The sequence below is a fragment of the Maniola hyperantus genome, chromosome 22, assembly GCF_902806685.2.
Source record: "Maniola hyperantus chromosome 22, iAphHyp1.2, whole genome shotgun sequence".
In the NCBI taxonomy this organism is placed as follows: domain Eukaryota; kingdom Metazoa; phylum Arthropoda; class Insecta; order Lepidoptera; family Nymphalidae; genus Maniola; species Maniola hyperantus.
In genome coordinates this window covers 922369-942951 of record NC_048557.2, presented here as the reverse complement: position 1 = coordinate 942951, position 20583 = coordinate 922369, and the positions used below count along the sequence as shown (strand labels likewise).

Sequence of the window (20583 nt, the reverse complement as noted above, 5' to 3'; positions counted from 1 at the left end):
TCAAAATGGCCGCCATGAACTTTAAAAAAAAAAAATTGTTTTCTTGTACGGAACCCTTCGTGTTCGAGTCCGACTCGCACTTAAACGTTTTTAAATTAATGAAGGAAACTAAACTAAACAAACAATGCGCTTATATGCCACTGCATGTAAACGGTGAAAGTGCATCGCGTGCTCGAGGTCACCGCAATACATGACGCCATCTTTTTTTTTTTAGGTATTACTAGCTGATGCCCGCGACTTCGTCCGCGTGGAATTAGGTTTTTTAAAAAAACCCATGGGAACTCTTTGATTTTCCGGGATAAAAAGTAGCCTATGTCACTCTCCAGGTTTTTATCTATATACTCATGCAAAAATCACGTCGATCCGAGTCACCGTTGCGATGTGATTGAAGGACAAACCAACAAACAACCTAGAAACGTCTTAAGTCTTTAGTCTGAGCAAAGTCAAGGTAGGCCTTAGACCGAGTCGAATCACCGAGTTCATCTTGCACTTGTCCGGTTTTAATTATACTCTACGGTGTGTACTATACGGTGATAGCTCAGTGGTTAAGACGTCAGCCTTCTAGCTAGGAGATCGGGTGTTCGATCCCGGGCACGCACCTCTAACTTTTCGGAGTTATGTGCGTTTTAACCAATTAAATAGCACTTACTTTAACGGTATAGGAAAACATCGCGAGGTAACCGGCATGCCTGAGAGTTCTCCATAATTTTCTCAAAGGTGTGTGAAGTCTGCCAATCCGCACTGGGCCAGCGTGACAGACTCCCTTCTCATTCTAAACAGGAGACCCATGCTCACCCCAAGGCATTCCGAACCAGTGGTAGATGCATCCGACTATTCGAAAGTACTTGTAAAAGTTTATTTGAATAAAAAAGATTTTTATTTTATTTTTTTATTTTAGTAATGGGTTGATCATGATGACTATGGTTTAGTCACTTTATAAGCAAAATATTTAAATAAAAGGCAGCCAAGAAAAAGCCAGTATGACGCAAACAAAACCGTTAAAACTCTTAGGGACATAGCGTAGGTGTTATTTTACGTTTCTATTAACTTAATAAAGGCACAGGAACGCACGTAAACGCTTTCATTATTATGTAAATCCAGTTTACATACAAGGCGAGACGATGTAATATCGCATCGATGCATTGCCTATTAAGGCTTCTGTTATCTTTTTAGTCTGTGCCGTCCGATAGGCAGTCTAGCCGCGACCTTAGCTTGCGAACCACGCGTAAAAAAAAACATTCGAAATTCGAGTTTGAATTTTGACAGCCGGACTTTTTAATTATTTTCGTTTTAAAATTAATTATCGTGATTGACGTATTCTAATTTTAAAGAAATAGATTTTTGATTAAAAAAAAGAAATGAAGAACTTTAAAAGCTTCAAATGTGATGTTTTAGTGTTATTATGTAAATAGTGAATGTGTTTATTAGGGTTAAATTTAAAAGTGTCGAGTAAAAGGATTAAATTGTAAGAAAAAATTGAAAAATAAAAATAAGGGTATTTTAAAGCTTAGAACTTGTAAGCTTCTAGATAGAGTAGGTACCTACAACAAAATAGAGTTAGAGATAGGTAAGAAGAATAAGTATTAAAAATCGTTTTAAATTTGACTTGCGTCCCTTTTTAAATTTTCCATTCAAGTCGATCTGAAAATACATAAGAAGTCGGAAGATTATTTTTATGTATGTGTGAATAAAATTTAATAATATTTAAAGAGTTTTTACCACAATTTAAAGCTTCAATGTGGTCAATATACATTTTTAGTAAACATAATAAGTATTCTACGTGTTAAATAAAATAAAAAACCGGCCAAGTGCGAGACTCGCGCACGAAGCGTTCCGTACCATTATCTATAAAAATTGGGAAAAAATCACGTTTGTTGTATGGGAGGAACAAATATTTAAGCAGGCCCCTTAAATATCTGTTTTATTTTAAATATTTATTTTAATACATAATAATCTGTAAAAATTTCAACTGTCTAACTATCACGGCTGATGAGATACATCCTGGTGACATATGCACAGGCAGACAGACGGATGGACAGCGGAGTCTTAGTAATACTTTTACCCTTTGTGTACGGAACCCTAAAAAGTAGCGTGCACATTTATAATCTAGATTATTTTTATATAAGTGTAAGTAATTTTTATAAAGATTTTATCACAATTTCAAGGTTTAGTATACAATTTAGTAAAGTTAACAAGTATTTTACATGTCGAGAAAAAAATATGTTCTCACGCACTCCGATTATGCGATTCACGCTTGTTCGGAAACGCGAAACCATAAAAAACCTAAATGTGACATAGAAAGTTTATCTTCTAATCTTTTCTAATACGATATCTAATCATGAGAAATCGTTAGCGAATTTCTTTTCAAAATATTATAAGAGATATACTTACTCCTTCAGACATTTAAATATTTTGATTTTATAACTTTTCTAAAGAATCTAAATATATACAAGGAAAAGGTGACTGACTGACTGACTAACTCACTGATCTATCTACGCACAGCTCAAACTGCAATCTAGATAGATAAGCAATCTAGAAAATGTCTAGAAATTGTTCGAAATAAGTAGGTATAGGTACTTATGTTTTCTATCATTTCAATTTATTACGCAAATGATTGTGCATCGACTCGAGATTCGTTCATAATCTAAATATATCTTTGTAACTACAATTTTTGGTACATGAATAATAAAAATAAATAAATAAAATAAATATAGAAGAGGAAAAGGTGACTGACTGACTGACTGATCTATCACCGCACAGCTCAAACTACTGGACGGATCGGGCTGGGCATGCAGATAGCTATTATGACGTAGGCATCCGCTAAGAAAGTATTTTTGAAAATTCAACTCCTAAGGGGGTGAAATAGGGTTTTGAAGTTTGTGTAGTCTACACGGACGAAGTCGCGAGCATGAGCTAGTAAAATATAATATGATCTGATATGAAATATTAACTTGACTAGCATATGCGGTGACAGGCCTAGTGGTTAAGAAGTACGTCTCATATTCGAGATGAGACGCTTCTCTAACATTTTGGAGCTACACCATTTTTAACGGTGAAGGAATACATCGCATTGTGAGGAAACCTGTATGCATGACAGTTCTCCATAATGTTCTCCAAGGTGTGTGAAGTCTGCCTATCAGCGTGGCAGACTACGTCCTAAAACGTTCTCATTCCGAGAGGAGAACTGTGCTCAGTAGTGGTTTAGCGATGGATTAATTATGATGATGATTTTGTTTTTGCAGGTGATTGAATAAAATTTATTATTTAACAAAAAAATATATAATTATACGTAGCTGTCCAAGGTACACGGAACCTAACTGCGCGAGTCTAACTCGCACTTGGCCGATTTTTATTCCATTATTCACATTTAACGGTAACCCTGGTGAGTTTTCACGCAAAAAGTTACATTTTGCAAAATGGAACCATTGAATGAAACTACATTACTTACCAACAGGTGTATAAAACGGGATCTTTAAACCACTACCCTAGCCCGAGTTTTTATAGTTTTCGAAAACGTGATTCGATATCGAGTTCCTTCATATAATATCTACAGCAGAATGAACTAGAGTGAGGGAACTCTCGGTTTGATCGTGAATCGACGATATGTCAAATATGAGGCTATGGTGGCGCGCGCTGTGTGACTAAAGTAGGTCGATTTTGTAAAACCTGCATCAATCATTATTATAATCTCAATTGTTGTGATTTGCTGAATTTGTGCTATTCTTGTTGTAACAATGCATTGGAGCCAATAGGGAGCGAGCGTCGACCAATCAGAGGTGATTGCGGTCGTAACATTTTAGCTGTCATTCTACCGCAATCGAGCAGCTGAGCTTTCTTATGAGTCCCATAGGGTCATAGTTAGCGACCATGTCTCAGATCCATAATAATATGTGATCACTGATCAGATCACTGACAACAGGCGCTGTTCGAAGACTTTGATCTTTGATGATTTCGTTATAATATCGAAACTTAAACTTCGAAAACCGTTAAAGATGTGTAGACTTGTACTAGAGGTACGTGTTAACTTAAAATAAAATAGGTTTTTTTTTGTTTTTAAAGAATATTAGCCATGTTAAATGACTAATATTCCCCTTTCCTCTCCAACTAAGCGTGAAGCTTGTGCTAGGAGAAGGGACGACAATAGTGCAACGGGCGGGTTTTGAACCGTCGACCTTTCGGTTTTCAGTCCACTCCTTTACCAGTTGAGCTAATTGAGGCTCTAAATATTTGTCCACAAAAAGTAAACGCGTATGAGTAATTATAGCTAGTTTTGTAGACATCGAGTAGGCAGACGTTTTACTGTGCAAACTGCAAAAACGTGGGAAGCCAAATCGTTTGCGCAAAGAAGTTTTTGTTGGGTGAAAATATCTCTTCATTTATATGCTTACCAGCAGTTGCCCGCGACTTCGTCCGCGTAAAATTTCTGGTTTCTCATGTGATCTGAGAAAGGCCGCTGCTAAAGGCATCACTTACCTACTCAATCAGTCTCACCTTAAGGCACGGAACCCAGAATACCTAAATGCCTATTTTCATTTCAATTGTAAAATTTCAACCTCCATTTCATTTCATTAGGGGGAGAATTTAGTTAGATCCTTTCTTATCTGATACCTACCCCCTAGAAACAACCTACGTTTCAAATAACACTTGGTTTAAAGAGATTCTTAATTATTTATTTTATCTTAATTCCTACTTGATGATTCAAAACTTGTAAAACTTCGACACTTTTACGAGTTACACAGTACAAACCCCTATTTTATCCCCTTAGGGGTTGGATTTCAAAAAATTTCGCACAAAGGCGGGTATGTGGGACTCACTGGTTTTTTTTTAACCGCCTTCAGCGTACCTACCCACTAAAAACCCAGCGGTACCGTCCGCGTCAAGTAAGTCGTCTCAGGATCCCGGATATCGGATGCGTCATGCGACTGAGGTCCTGACGGTCGGTCCTGACGTTGAACCGGCACAGGTTTACACCCTATACCCAGGGCGGGAGAAGGTGAGCATAATGTCTACTTCTTCTCCCTTTTTAGGGTTCCGTACCTCAAAAGGAAAAACGGAACCCTTATAGGATCACTTTGTTGTCTGTATCTCTGTCTGTCGGTCTGTCAAGAAGCCTACAGGGTACTTCCCGTTGACCTAGAATCATGAAATTTGGCAGGTAGGTAGGTCTTATAGCAGACATTCGGGAAAAAATCTGAAAACCGTGAATTTGTGGTTACATGACACAAAAAAAATTAAATTGTGGTCATGAACAAATATTACTATTTTCAACTTTCAAAGTAAGATTACTATACCAAGTGGGGTATCATAATATGAAAGGGCTTTATTTGTGCATTCTAAAACAGATTTTTATTTATTTTTAGGCATAATAGTTTTTGATTTATCGTGCAAAATGTCAATAAAATACGATTATAGTACGGAACCCTCAGTGCGCGAGTCTGACTCGCACTTGGCCGGTTTTTTTTAAAGAATATTAGCCATGTTAAATGACTTATATTCCCCTTTCCTCTCCAACTAAGCGTCAGGCTTGTACTAGGAGTAGGTACGACAATAGTGCAACGGGCGGGGTTTGAACCGTCGACCTTTCGGTTTTCAGTCCACTCCTGTACCCGTTGAGCTATTGAGGCTCTCTTTTCTTCTTCTGAGGAGCGGGTGGGCGTCAGCGTCCAGCGTCGTTCCCTCTCCGCGGCCTCCTTCAGTGATATGCTCCAACTTAGACCTCATCATTGCTTTCTTTAAGGCATAATTGTCGTCAAGCGCGAGCCTATCCTGTAATTTTAAAAAAAATTGTCTATGTCGCTAAAAGCTCTCACTAATCAACACACTTACCTACTTATAAACAATTTATTCTTATTTTTCAAGTTATAAATCGCAAAAACTAAGGTGATTACAACTCTCGTAAATGCTCACACCGGATTCCATGGCCTTGAGTTTAACCCTCTTGTACGAAGGAAAGGGAAATGAGTTTTAATGCTTTATGTTTATAGTACCTACCTACACCTATCTAGCCTGTTTGTATCGTACGCGACAGGTCGAGATGACAATCCGTAAGGGAACACCCCGGACACCCTCAAAGCCCCGCGTTAACACGGTGCGGGCGAGCGCGGGGGGACGCCCCGCACACCCGCACGTTACCCCGATTGCCATCTCAAACTGTCGAGGACTATAAGCACAGATCTATAGGAATGTAGCATACCTACGAACCTGAAAGCTAAAGAATCCATATCCATACTAAGGAGGTAATCCATCAGTACCTACCCTTATAATGGGAAAGTGTGTTTGTTTGTTGGTTTGTCCTTCAATCACGTCGCAACGGGCGGTGCAATGGATTGGCGTGATTTTTTGCATGGGTATAGATAAAGACCTGGAGAGTACTATAGGCTAATTTTTATCCCGGAAAATCATATAGAGTTCCCACGGGATTTTTAAAAAACCTAATTCCACGCGGACGGAGTCGCGGGCATCAGCTAGTATTTAATATTATAAATGCGAAAGTGTGTCTGTCTGCTAGCTTTTCACGGTCTATCCGTTTAACCGATTTTGACGAAATAGAAAAGTCCTGTGGCCAGTGGCGTGCAGCTCATAGAGGCATAAACGCACTGCTTACCCTCATTGTAAGAAATCAATGCTTATTTTTCATTTTAACCAGCCGTGTAATAAGTTCATACCTAAATGCATACCCTGGCTTGAACTCCTGTGCACGCCACTGCCTGTGGCCCTACCGCGGTTGTTTGAAGCGACAATGTCGCGATCGCAATCATCTCTGATTGCTTAATGCTCGCTCACTATTGGCCACAATGCATTGTTGCAACAGGAATCGCACAAATTCAGCCAATCAGAACAATTGAGATTGTAATAATGATTGATGCAGGTTTTAGACAATCGCCCTACTGATTCACTGACTCATCAACGCGCAGCTTGGACCTATATTTTTGTTTAGGGGGGGAATCTTACTAAGATACCCGACGAGCTGGGTAAGACATCGGGTTATGTAGGATTTTTGTATAGAAGCAGGAGTTACTTTGCGGAAGTCCATGATATACAATGAACCAAATCCTCAGGAGATGTAGACCTTACAATGCAGCATTGTAAGGTATACATTTCCTGAGGATGCTCCGGTGTTGGGGCGAAACGTGCATCGAGTGTGTTTTGGGATTTGTGTGGTGCTGCGTGGTGGTGGTGCGTATTGCTTGCCTGGTGGCTGCTTTTTCCTGCATGGTTAGCAGTGGGAGGGCGGGCGGTGCATTTCGCATGCTGCATGTTGCATCATACAGATTCGACCTGTTTCAGCGGGTTACAGCAAATTAAGCTTTTGGTTCATTGTATATGTAGGATTTTTAGAATAGAATAGAATAGAATAGAATGTTTTTTTATTCATGTAAACTTTTTAAAAGTGCTTACTACTACTATTCAGTCAGTTTTAATTTACCACTGGTTCGGGATGCCGTTCCTACCGAGAAGAACCACCAAGAAACTCGGCGGTTGCTCTTTTTAATTTTTCAATTTACAATGTTATTATACCGTACTATACAAGCCATTGCAGCCCCGTGCATTGCTGGAGCGAGTCAAATCCAAGCTTTTTTATCGTTTACATAGTCTGCGACTGTATAATATGCTTTTTTTAGGAGCATACTTTTAACACATTTTTTAAACTTGTGTAAAGGCAAGTCTAAAATTGCTTGTGGAATTTTATTATAAAATATTACACTCATTCCCACAAATGACTTTCGCACCTTCCAGAGGCGGAGCGCAGGAGTAGCTAGCTTATTTTTGTTTCTAGTTTGCCTATCATGGAGATCACTGATTTTTTTTGTAACTGTGAATGTTTTGTCGTACAAAAATTATATTATTGTAAATATATTGGGAAGCTACTGTAAGAATACCTATTTCCTTAAATATCTCTCGTAGGGAATCGCGCGGTTTTAAATCTGCCGCTACTTAAATCCCCTCGGTGGACATCCTCAGCGCATATTGTGGCTCCGCGACCTTGCTTTCCACTCATGCATGTACGGCAATAGGACACATGCACACTTGATACACACATACACACACGGGTGGTCACAGTCCGTGAGCACCGTGTGATCACACCCTTAACCTCAATTCGAGTGGTTTAGAGTTACGATATTGAAAAACTTTTGTAGTCTCGTAAGTAGGTTTATCTTTATAAGTAGTTAATCTATAGCAGTGGCGTGCACAGAGTTTGAAGCCAGGGTAAGCATTAGTAAGATAGGCCTTAGATACACCTTATAGAGACCTGCTAAATGGCAGGTCATAAAGAAAAATGAGCACTGGTCATTTCAACTAGGGTAAGCAGTACTTTTATGCCTCTATGAATTGCACGCCACTGATCTATAGGTATACCTAGTACCTACTGTGAGCCGTGACAGTCTAGTAGTTACGACGTCCGCCTCCTATTCGGTAGGTCGGGGGTTCGATCCCGGGCACGCACCTCTAACTTTACGTAGTTATGTGCGTTTTAATTAATTAAATATCACTTGCTTTAACGGTGAAGGAAAACATCGCGAGGAAACCTGTACGCCTGAGAGTTCTCCATAATGTTCTCAAAGGTGTGTGAAATCTACCAATCCGCACATGGAGAAAACCCTTCTCGCTCTGAGAGGAGACCCGTGCTCTGTAGTGAGCCGGCGATGGGTTGATCATGATGATGATGAAATCGAATATCAGTGGTAGGTATGAATGACAGTTATATTTTGACCACACAGTGTGGTTTACCCTCTGCCACTCGACACTTGAGTGGCAAGAAGCACTTGAAGTGTAGAACTACCTCGTTTTATTCGCCGATTGCTTCAGTGCCATACGGCATCTTATAGCTAATCTCTTTACGTATAGCATACTTGCGTCAATGTCTTATTACGAGCACATAATATTGTTAGAAGCTTTGAAATAATATACCTATAAAACCTATATAATATTATTCTATGAAGTATGAACCTTCCTCTTGAATCACTCTTATCTATTGATGAAAACCGCATTAAAACCCGTTGCATAATTTAAAACATAAGTGGCCCTACCGCGGTTGTTTGACAGCTACAATGTCACGATCGCAATCATCTCTGATTGGTTAATGCTCGCTCACTATTGGCCACAATGCATTGTTGCAACAAGAATCGCACAAATTCAGCCAATCAGAACAATTGAGATTGTAATAATGATTGATGCCGGTTTTAGACAATCGCCCTGCTGCGTACAGACCGGGGACACACGGTGGGAAGCTACTATGTTTTTTACTATATACCTAGAGATTATTACAGAAACATTGGGGCTGATTCTCTAACCTCTTGTACAGAATCTCTAAACTAAACTAAAATGACACGTCTAAATCTATTGCTATCCTTGTCATAATGTTAAAAAGATAGCACTAGATTTGGACCTGTTAATTTAGTTTAGAGATTGTGCACAAGAGAATCGGCCCTATTGTCTGATAGTCTGTACATACTACGTATCCATTTTCCTTGCCATATCGCTACCAGATTAGCTCATTCAATCAGACAGCGCCAAGAGTCAATATTTTATCAGTTTGTGATTAGAGTCAAGGTCAAAACCTGCCAATGAGAAAGAAAAAGAAAACTGTATGTAAATAGTGCACCAAAAATAAATAAAAATCTGTTTTAGAATGCACAGGTGAAGACCTTTCATATGATACCCCACTTGATATAGTTATCTTACTTAGAAAATTGAAAATACAAATTATTAGTTCATGGCCACAATTTAATTTTTTGTGTGTGATGTAACCACAAATTCACGGTTTTCAGATTTTCCCCCGAATGTCTGCTATAAGACCTACCTATCTGCCAAATTTCATGATTCTAGGTCAACGGGAAGTACCCTGTAGGTTTCTTGACAGACCGACAGACAGACAGACAGACTCTTTAATTAATGAATTCTAGCCGCATAAACTACCACTATACAAAACCTCACATCATTTTATTACTACAGTCCAAGAACCCTATTTGCTTATAGCAAAGTAATTTCCTTGTTCTTGGATAAATGGGGTTAAGTCTTGGTTAAGCCCCGGTTAAGCCAGCTTAACCTAAGCCGTTTTACATTAACACTGAATACTATTACAGGTACTTACCGTGTCAGGTTACCAAATCATTGTGTAATAAAATATAACGTAAAAATATTAGGTAGGTGCTTATTATTGGTACAAAAAATCTTATACAATGAAATGCCTCATAATCTTACTCTTATCTTTATTTTTGATATACATTGAATAATAAGTAAGAACAAAGGGGAATACATAAAATCGACTTTAGGATTTTCAAATTTTCAAATTATCTGTTTTCCAATTCTGTGACACTGGCGTTAAATAAAAAAAAACCAATATGGTGGCTGGCTTTATGGCGCCATTTTCAAATGTGATAAAATAAAGTTTTTCTTTGATTGTTATTTACTTTTTAGTTCGTTTTTTTAATTTTTTTTAATTACGTAGGTGGGTATACTTGTTTGTAGGACCGACTCTCCAAATATGTCAACAAAAAACGTAACTAATTAACTTGAAAATATTCACACGATTCAAAATAGGAAATTCTAAAATTAAAAGCGAGTTATTAATCGTTAACTTAAGCGCTCCAAAAATGGCGTTGCTAATTAGTTTCCCACAATACCTTGGATTGAAGCAATGCCATACATTCGCTCGCGTGATGTAGGCGTTTACTCGATCTTAATCGATGTTTCGATTGCAGTCTTATCGATGTATCGCCCACTGATGCTAACGTTTTAATTGATTTATAACGTTCTTTGATCGTTGATTGTATCTAATATTCTACTTTGTTTTAATTAATTATGACAAGGAATAATTCAACGTGTCTGCATTGTAGATGTACTGACTACCGGATCATATCGATGATTGCAGTCTTATCGATGTATCGCGCAGTGATGCTAACGTTTTAATTGATTTATAGCGTTCGTTGATCGTTGATTGTGTCTACAGTCTAATATTCTACTTTGTTTTAATTAATTATGACAAGGAATAATTCCACGTGTATTTATGACACTGTAAACATAGACTGCCGGAATGTTAGTAGGTATAAAGCATCGTACATAATAAACACAGTGTATACTTCTGCAGGATCATCGTTCCCATCTGTTATTGTTTGTGAAATTATGTGTGAAAAATAAAGATTATTTATTAAAAAAAAAAAAAATCAAAACCGTTGTATTTTAATTACTATGTGAGGTGTTATTTCGTGTTGTAAGCTTTACATTGTAAAGGTTGGTGTACTGTCCCTTATATTCAGCTATATGATGCCCGCGACGTCTGCGTGCATTTAAGTTTTAAGAGGAGTAATTCTAGTAACTCCTCTTAAAACTTAGTTTAACTTTGAGGTTTAGATCCGAAAGTTCATGAACAAAAGATGCGGTTTGAACCGTTTGTCACCCTCTGACAATCCTCTGTACGCTTAGATCTTTTAAACTACGCAACGTAATTTGATACGGTTTTCATCACTATAGCATAGAGAGAGTTATTCAAGAGGAAGTTTTATATGTAGGTGTAATATTGTGTTGTGTTAATTTGTTGAAACAGGACGATGATTATATTCAAGATGTTAATAAATCAAACCGACTGAGTACTGTCATCGAAAATGGTGTATTATTTTGAAATATTATAACAAATCAACCACACTGACTCCACATTAGTATTTACAATTTTACATTGCACTGTGCGAAGCCGGAGCGGTCCTAGGGCCTCTAGTTTAACTTTTTTTTTAAAGATTTTTAGCTACCTATGTTAAATGACTAGTATTCCCCTTTCCTCTCCAACTAAGCATCAAGCTTGTGCTAGGAGTAGGTACGACAATAGTGCAACGGGCGGGGTTTGAACCGTCGACCTTTTAGGTTTTCAGTCCACTCCTTTACCCGTTGAGCTATTGAGGCTCTAACAATGAACGTAAAACACTAACCTAAACACAATAAAAACACCACATAAAGCACAATAAAGTTTTCAATGGCCTCAATGCAGCGATAAAAATCAAGAGCGAATTAGTACACTGGCTCTCGGAAGTACATCCGTTCGCAATTACGCAAACAACAGTCCGCGCCGGCTCAAAACTATGCTTTAATGAGACGGAAAATTGACCATTTTTTTATTTTTTTTTATTCAGATACAAGTTAGCCCTTGACTGCAATCTCACCTGATGGTAAGTGATGATGCAGTCTAAGATGATAGCGGGCTAACCTGGAAGGGGTATGGCAGTTTTTATTAAACCCATACCCCTTTGGTTTCTACACGGCATCGTACCGGAACGCTAAATCGCTTGGCGGCACGGCTTTGCCGGTAGGGTGGTAACTAGCCACGGCCGAAGCCTCCCACCAGACCATACATTTAGAAATTATAAAATTCCAAACCCCTGCCAGGAATCGAACCCGGGACCTCCCACTTATATGACCACAGCGCTCACCACTGCACCAGGTAGGTCGTCAAATGACCTGACTGTACCACAGACGATACGATATTACATACAGCTGTCTGGCTTTGTAGAGCGTTGTCTCTATCACTCATACCTATGTGATGTTTTGCCAGTCTCAACGACAGAGACAGCGCTCCACGAAACCGATTTTTTTAAATTCAGATACAGGATAGCCCCCTGCCAGACCCTCTTAAACTTTTAAACTTTAAGGCTGTCTGGCAGGCATGATAATAAGCGTCTGGCAATTGCATGACGTGATTTGTATTACTATTCTGAAGGACTAAAAAAATTAGACTTTAAACGTTCCTCCCAGTGCAGTTGGGTACAATATGCAGAGAAACTTTCAGCTTTTTTTTTAATTTTCTTTTTTTTAGTGTGAATAGCCTTATCTAATTTTTTTTTCAGCTTTTATAAAATAATGAAGGTCTGGCACGCGCTGGCTCTTAGTCCAGACATTGTGCATACAAAAGCTATCAAAGATAGAATATGACTTGAGTGTAGTTACAGTAATATTTTGTGGTTAAACTTAAACCGTAGGATTTATGGTATAATAATATTATCTATGAGTTAAACCAATACAGAGATCAAATGTCAATTCATTGCCAGTTATAGCTTAGGGTTGCTACCTTGCAATATAAAATTTATTCTCATAATAAATATTTATCTTACCTACCTGATATTATCAGGGGGCACGGCTGAGTGGGAACTCTTTGGTTTTCCGGAATAAAAAGTAGCGTATGTCCTTCCCAGGTATGCAAGCTCTCTATGTAGGCAAAATCGGTTGAACAGATGGGCCGTGAAAGGCTAGCAGACAGACAGACAGACAGACACACTTTCTCATTCATAATATTAGTATGGAAGTATAGATGACGTCATTAATCACCTTCCGTACAGCGTGACGTTCATAATATGTTAAAAATAAACAAAAATCAAGATTTTTAAATTATTCTCTTTAATAATGAATTCTGGCCGTCAGTAAAATAGTGGCCACGCGCATTAGCAATTTACGTTACTTATACTACAGTCCAAGACCCTGTTGCCGCCTATTTCTTTGATGCGGGCCAAATTGCCGCCTCAACTACAAGTTTGGCAAATGTTTTGCTAATGTCAAATTGTAATTGACGCCGGCACCACCAACGAATGTTTGCCGAAGATTTGCTGAATGTTCGCCAATGGAGCCACTCCAGTAGAACGACGACAGGAAGGTTAGGTTGGGCAACCCTAGTGGGATGCAGAGTGGTGCGCCGCGCGAGGTTGCGCACGCTTTCTAACGGCTTTCCAGTTCAATTGTTTCGCGTTACCTACAATACGCGATTACGATACGAGTGCTTGCAACCTGCAAATAAATCTAAATGAACTATGACAATAATTATTATTATAAACATACCAGAAGTGAAGTTAAATATTAATCACGACGCGCAGAGCCTTATTGAGAGGTTTACTTGATTGATGAGGGCACAATAATTGCTATTGCAACCTCTCAATCAAAATGGCGACCTAAACACAAAAAGCATTTACTATCGTTTACATACATACATACTACAAGTTTCGTACTACAATCTGTTTTTTTTAAACATTTTGCACGATAAATCAAACAAGTGCGAGTCAGGCTCGCACACTGAGGGTTCTGTACTACAGTCGTATTTTTTCGACATTTTTCACGATAATTCAAAAACTATGATGTATAAAAATAAATAAAAATCTGTTTTAGAATGCACAGGTAAAGCCCATTCATATGATACCCCACTTTATATAGTTATCTTACTTCGAATATTGAAAATACGAATTATTAGTTAATGACCACAATTTTTTTTTGTGTGATCTAACCCTAAATTCACGGTTTTCAGATTTTTTCCCTAAAGCCAGCTATAAGACCCACCTACCTGCCAAATTTCACGATTCTAGGTCAATGGGAAGTACCCTGTAGGTTTCTTGACAGACAGACGGACAACAAAGTGATCCTATAAGGGTTCCGTTTTTCCTTTTGAGGTACGGAACCTAATAATAAATAAACCAAAGTTTGTTTTAGAATGTACAGTTAAGCCCTTCACGTTCGTTGATAAGTTGAGATGATGATGATGGACTCCTAGATATTATGTGTATCCTACGTGAAAATTATATTAAATTTTGATTGCATTTTTTGATAGTAGCGCTCACAAAAAAGCAGTCACGAATTTATACTTTGTAGGTAGTAATATTTCCGACTTTCTTATAATTTCAACCCGCGTATGGTTTATATGCCTTTGCCTAGGTAGTCTAGGTACGGTTCAATGATTTAATGTTTGTAACTTTGTATATATATCCGTATCTACTCGCAGATTTGTGCATGCAATTAATGAAAACATGTAGTAGGTAATTCTGATCACGAACTGCTTAGTGCTATTTTTTAATATTCTTAACGTGACTAATGCTCCCCTTTCCCCTCCAACTAAACGTTAAGTCTGTTTTACGACGGAGCAACATGTAGTAAAAGTACAAATACCTAGTAGGTACCTATAAATGGAATAAACGGATACCTATAAATGGATTTAAGCCTCAATAGCTCAACCGGTAAAGGAGTGGACTGAAAACCGAAAGGTCGACGGTTCAAACCCCGCCCGTTGCACTATTGTCGTACCTACTCCTAGCACAAGCCTGACGCTTAGTTGGAGAGGAAAGGGGAATATTAGTCATTTAACATGGCTAATATTCTTAAAAAAAAAAAAAAACTAAGTATGCGGCCTAGGTTACACTTCTTACACGCTTCTCCATAGAATAGAATAGAATAGAATGGATTTTTATTCAAGTAAATTTTTACAAGTGCTTTTGAATCGTCAACTATTTCACTCACTGTTGTCACTTTGTTGTCTGTCTGTCCGTCGTGTCTCTCAAGAAAACCTATAAAATACTTCCCGTTGACCTAGAGTAGGTCTTATAGCACAAGTAAAGGAATAAATCCGGAAACCGTGAATTTAAGCCTTATCCTGTTTTGTTTACCGTTGTCTTCTATTATAATATTTAACATATTAGTAGAAAACATATTATATTAAATTAAGTCAGTGTTAGGAAGTATATTAGCATAGCCGAGCAATGAACATGCGAACGGACGATCAGTTGTCTACACTATTATCTACACTAATATTATAAAGAGGAAAACTTTGTTTGTTTGTTTGTTTGTTTGTTTGTACTGAATAGGCTCAAAAACTACTGGACCGATTTTAAAAATTCTTTCACCATTCGAAAGCTACATTATCCACGAGTAACATAGGCTATATTTTATTTTGGAAAAAAATAGGGTTCCGTAAGATATTTGGGTTTTTCGGACACAAGGTGTAAAAAATCAACCAGAAAAGTTACTTATTTTGCGTACGCTGCCTAAACTATAAAAGATAGAACCATAAAATGTTCTAATTAATTGTAGATCTTATAAATATCTACAAAAAAGTCCGCGACACACTATACCCATCTATGTCGAGTGAGGCACAGCAACCATTTTTTTATTTAAAAATCTTGAATTTTTTTTGGACTACATTTAAACGCGTTTATTTTACTCATGCTATTAATCCTTATCAAAATAAATGATTTCATCACTAAGAACAGTTTATGGAGATAATATTTGGTCTTTGAATGATTAAAATTGGACGTTTGGTTTTGAAGTTATGGCGAAATTAAAATATTACGATTTCTGCTGCACGGCCCGTTGTATTATATAAAGAGGTAATGTCGTTAAGTTTGTTTGTAGGGGGTAATCTTTAGAACTACTGAACCGATTTTAAAAATTCTTTCACCAGTAGAAAGCTACATTATTCCTGAGTGACATAGGCTATACGGGATCTTTAAAAACCTAAATCTACGCGGGCGAAGCCGCGGGGATCAGCTAGTGTAATATATAACTAATAAGAATTTATGTTATAGCTCTGCAATTTCTACTGATAGCTCATGAATATGCAAGCGATATCGCACTTGATATAGTACCTTAAGCTACGGCCACTGCGTTAGGGTTGGAATTAAATGACTGACTTACTGATTAGTCAGTAAGTCAGTCAGTCAGGGTTTTGAATTTTACATATACCTACAGATTCCAGAGAATTTGAAACAGTACCTTATTTATTTATTTTTATTTATCATATAATATTAACAATATGATTATAATAATTAAACTAATAATATCAACATAATAAATTAACGTTTGTCAAAACAAGCTTGATAGCACGCGGTACCTTTTGCAAATATCATGCGCTCTTGAATTATTATCTAATAACAATAAGTATAGTCCTTCACATTATCACGGACTATTAGCACTTTACAAGTGGACTATTACGTGCTAGTGCGTCATTGATAAGGACTATCGACTTGATAACTGCAGAGAGGAGATTAAAGTTAAACATTGTATCGACGATTTGCTATCAGTAATGGCGGATCGGGTAGGTAAATACATAGGTTTGTTATCTATTCGTTCAAGTTTATTGCGTTTTATATAATGGTGGAGCACCTTAGTCCAGGGTAGGTACATTCAGGATCGTATGTTAAACAGTAATAAAGATGGTATACATTTATTTTTGTGAAATAAATAAATTGAAAATGAATTGAATTCGGAAACGGTTGAGACGTCGCGTCGCGTCGCGTCGACATTCTCCGGACTCAATCCCGGGCACGCATTTTTTAGGAAAGACTCATAACCGCGAACGCTCTCGAACGAACGCGAACTCATCCGGGAACGCTCAGTCGCTTTACCGGTAGGGTGGTAACTAACCGCGGCCGAAGCCTCCCACCAGACCAGACTCGAGCCGGAAATCGAACCGGGACCTCCAACTTTTAATACAACAGTGCACGCACTGCGCCACGGAGGTAATTGGCATCATAGTATTTATTTGTCACCATAAATGTTTTGCAATACTTTAATAGATTACTAGCTTATGCTCGCGACTTTGTCCGCGTGGACTACAAAATTTCAAAACCCTATTTCACCCCCTTAGGAGTTGAATTTTCAAAAATCCTTTCTTAGCGGTTGCCTACGTCATAATAGCTATCTGCATGCCAAATTTCAGCCCGATCCGTCCAGTAGTTTGAGCTGTGCGTTGATAGATCAGTCAGTCAGTCAGTCAGTCAGTCAGTCAGTCAGTCAGTCATTCAGTCAGTCAGTCAGTCAGTCAGTCAGTCACCTTTTCCTTTTATATATATGTAGATATAGATTTATCATTATCAAAACAGCCAGCTAGGGTTCCGCCAAAAAAAAATATGATCAATTAGGGTTCCATGGCCAAATAAAATTGGGAAGCTCTGCTCTGCCCCCCAATTGTGTAAGAATAACCATTTCATGGCTATCGCAATCGTCAAGAATTCTGCCCTTTGATTGGCTGTGAAAAAATGTAAACAGCGAATCAACCAATCAAAGGGCAGAATTTCTTGACGATTGCGATAGCCATGAAATGGTTATTCTTACACAATTGGGGGGCTGGTTACACTGGGCTGAAATTGATCTAAATCGGTATCAAAGAGGTATCACTACCCCTATTTTAAATGTGAAAGTGTGTTTGTTTGTTGGTTAATAAATTTGACGACCTTCCTGGCGCAGTGGTGAGCGCTGTGGTCTTATTAGTGGGAGGTCCCGGGTTCGATTCCTGGCAGGGGTTTGGAATTTTATAATTTCTAAATTTCTGGTCTGGTCTGGTGGGAGGCTTCGGCCGTGGCTAGTTACCACCCTACCGGCAAAGCCGTGCCGCCAAGCGATTTAGCGTTCCGGTACGGTGCCGTGTAGAAACCAAAGGGGTATGGGTTTAATAAAAACTGCCATACCCCTTCCAGATTAGCCCGCTATCATTTTAGACTGCATCATTACTTACCATCAGGTGAGATTGCAGTCCAGGGCTAACTTGTATCTGAATAAATAAATAAATAAATAAAAATATAGTTCCCACGGGATTTTAAAACCTAAATCCACACGTACGAAGTAACGCGTACGAATAATATTAGAATATAGATAAATCCATGTGGACGAAGCTGCTCAAAAACGATATGTAGGTACCTAGTTAACTAAAGTCACGAGATCTATTGCAAACACGAATGTTTTCTTTCTACTGCGAGGTGAAACAATAAATACAAATAAACTATTAATAAACTTAAATCTAAAAAAAACAACATTAAATTAAAACTAAAATAAATTAAATTAAATCTAAAACCTCATCGAGACCACCGCAGCGAGGCATTGTACCCAAGATGCTGGCAGCATTTACCCCTTTGGATAGCCGAACTAATTCTTTGGCCAAGGTAGCTGCCAGCTCTCGGGTCCCCGGTTGACTCGATAACTCTTTTCGCAATTTCTAACAATAAATTGCATAGAAGTGAACCTATAAACCATAAATAATACAAGTAAATATAATTTGTAAACCGCAATTCGCTCCTATATGCTATAGGTATGATCTGGTAGAAAGCGGATGTGGGGGACGCGATGCTGATAGCGGGAAAGCGGATGTGATCATGTGATGCACGATTGTTGTACTTCATGTCATTGTCCAATATGTTATTTATATGCTGATTTTAAATTAGGTAGGTAGGTTTGTTTTAAGCGGTGATAGCGTAGTTAGAGTAATCTATTTTGACGGGACTTTCACAGACAATTAGAGGATCAGCCAAGAAGTAACATAGGCAACTTTTTTAACCCATTTCAAAACGGGGGAGTGGTGTTTTTCTTCCTATACCTACACATCGAAATCTCTGAGATTCCCTGAACCGATTTGCGTAATTTATTTTTCAATCGGTAAGAGAAACTTTGCGACATTGTCTCATACAAATTTTGGATTCCAACTTTTCAATCCTGATGCTGTACGGGACCTGACCACCAAAACTGAATGGGATTTAGAAACTGTCGGTTATAAATTGGTATTCCAAGTAAAGACTTTTTGAACTTGAGGACCCAACTCCTCTATTTTATTTTATTTTATTTTATTTTATTTTATTAGATATGCCAACGATAAATTGTAACAACATTCACAAATATTAAAAACATGTCACAAACAATTCCAGTCCTACTACAATCTAAATTAATAGATACAATTGCTTAATTAATAAAATTAGTTACTCATTGCATAAAAATTAATTAAATTAGAATTAAGGATTAAGGAGCTGTAAGGAATTGCATTCCTAAATTATGGTGATCCCACGGGATTTTTTCAAGAAACATCCGTTTAAAAGTTTTTACGAAATTTGGTACTGAGATACCTCATACCATGCATCCCGGGGGCGGGCTACTACGGACAGGCTACTTTTGTCCTAGAAAATCAAAAGTTCCTACGGGCTTTTAAAGACCTATATTCACGCGGGCGAAGCCGCGGGCATCAGCTAGTTTATATATAAAGACTAGCTTATTCTCGCGACTTCGTCCGCGTGGACTACACAAATTTCAAAATTCAAAACCCTATTTTATTTTAGGGGTTGAATTTTCAAAAATCCTTTCTTAGCGGATGCCTACGTCATAATAGCTCATCATGCCAAATTTCAGCAACATCTACATGCCAAATTTCAGCCCGATCCTTCACGTATAGTTTGAGCTGTGCGTTGATAGATCAGTCAGTCAGTCAGTCACCTTTTCCTTTTATATATTTAGATTAACCACTAACCAGGCCGTTAACCACTAATTACCGTATTTGCATAGGTATTGGAATTTTCGTAATATGTTATTTTGTCAAATTGAAAAGCGTTATTTTTCACTGGCTGACAGCGTACAAGCCAACTGTCAAAACTCAGAAATTCGTGCAAAGTATATGCGTGTCTTGTTAAATAATGATCTTGATATTAATTTGAGATTTGTAACGTGAAAAATCGATTAAGTTTTCATTTTTTTGTATGATTGTATGAAAAATAGTCTGGGTTTATCTTTAGAAGCTTTAAAAATATTTCTAACTAGACCCGCGACTTCGTCCTCGTGGATTTGTGTTTTTGAAAATCCCGTTAGAACTCTTTGATTTTCCGGGATAAAAAGTAGCCTATGTCCTTCCCCGGGATGCAAGCTATCGCTGTAACAAATTTCGGCAAAATCGGTTCAACGGATGAGCCGTGAAAGGCAAGCAGACAGACAGACAGACAGACAGACAGACGGACGGACAGACAGACAGACACACTTTCGCAATATAATATTAGTATGGATTAATTATAACCGTTGCTTATAGATTTGCTATTA

The 20583-nt window shown here is 38.0% G+C and overlaps 1 protein-coding gene across 5 annotated transcripts in view; it reads left to right on the top strand.

Moving 5' to 3' along the window:
• LOC117992919 (serine-rich adhesin for platelets-like) overlaps positions 1 to 20583 on the top strand; it is a 145313-nt gene that overhangs the window by 113522 nt on the left and 11208 nt on the right. For 3 of the 5 annotated variants that reach the window (XM_069506039.1, XM_069506038.1, XM_069506037.1), the window contains exon 1: positions 1201 to 1465. The exons of the other annotated variants lie outside the window; for them this stretch is intronic. The gene's annotated coding sequence lies outside the window, so the exon portion shown is untranslated. Of the gene's footprint in view, positions 1 to 1200; positions 1466 to 20583 lie in introns of those variants that run through there. 5 annotated transcript variants of the gene reach the window in all.